Here is a 1,465-nt window from a genome sequence, read left to right on the forward strand (position 1 = left end):
GTCCCTGAAAAGGTATTTTACAGCGCCTCTAAATAGTCTCCATTGACCTACTTTATTAACATTCTATTCAGTTGACTTAGCCCTCTAATACGCTACTGGTTTAACATAACACAATAGTAGTSTTGTAATTATTCATTTCTACTTTTATTTATTTTTATTTTTTTGCTACTCTCAGGCAACGGCAAGAACAGAAGGCAGAGCATGCTCTTCTAAAGACTCCGAACAGTGGTGTGTTCAACAGAGGAGGATGTCCTACCTACCTGAAGAGTTATACAGACAGAGGTGGTTCAGTRCCAGAGATGGTTGTCCACAAGGGGCCACAGGGGGGGTAGGAGGACCAGCCCTCTGTGCAGCCACCCTTTCTGCCAGGGGCCCCTATCTACAGTACTGTTGGACCCCTGGGGGCCCAAGCCAATGTGAAACTGGCTAAAAATAGAGATGTTTATACATTTTATATTTATTGGGGATAAGAGAGAATTTGCTGCTACAAATCCAACTACTGTCTAGAAGATTCTAACTGGCTCAGTCACTTTAAAAGAAAACATGCACTGTGTACAGATGTTTTATTATTTGGAAGAGGTGGCATTTGTTTTGCTTGTTGTGGTTTTGTCCGTTGATTTCCATTATTTCCACCTCAACACTCCAACTGTGACAGACAGACAAACAGAAATKTTTGCTGTAGCAGAGTCTTGACGTTTTGGGATTTTCTCTTTTCTGTTGCTGTACGTGGTGCTGTATTCAAACACCAACCTCCATATTTCTGGACCATTCAATACATATCACAGATACTGTTGAGGCCAGTACAGCCCTAGTGGATGGTGACGATCGTAGCGATTGTTCTATCTCTATGGTGACCATATCCACCTGKTGCCAACGTGAAAGACTGTACCTCAATTTTGATAGAAGGTATGGGAGTAGTGATCGGCTCGGTGAATAATGGTTCACATAGTTATTAGTAGGTACAGTTGAAMTCGGGAGTTTACATACACCTTAGCCAAATACATTTAAACTCAGTTTGTCACAATTCATGACATTTAATCCTAGTTAAAATGCCCTGTCTTAGGTCAGTTAGGATCACCACTTTATTGTCAGAATAATAGTAGAGAGAATCAGTGATTTTTCAGCTTTATTTCTTTCATCACATTCCAGTGGGCTCGAGTTTACATCACTCAATTAGATTTGTAGCATGTGCCTTTAACACATTGTTACGTGGGTAAAATGTTTTGGGTAGCCTTCCACAGCTCTCACCAATAATTTGGGTCGAATTTTGGCCCATTCCTCCTGACAGGGCTGGTGTTACTGTCAAGGATTTGTAGCGCTCTGCTCGACACACACTTTTTCAGTTCTGCCACAAATGTTCTATAGGAGTTGAGGCTCCAGGGTCTTCAGTGATAGGCCACTCCAATACCTTGATTTGTTGTCCTTAAGTCCATTTGCCAAAACTTTGGAAAGTATGTTTGGGATA

The sequence above is a fragment of the Salvelinus sp. IW2-2015 genome, linkage group LG4q.1:29 (assembly GCF_002910315.2).
Source record: "Salvelinus sp. IW2-2015 linkage group LG4q.1:29, ASM291031v2, whole genome shotgun sequence".
Taxonomy (NCBI): Eukaryota; Metazoa; Chordata; class Actinopteri; order Salmoniformes; family Salmonidae; genus Salvelinus; species Salvelinus sp. IW2-2015.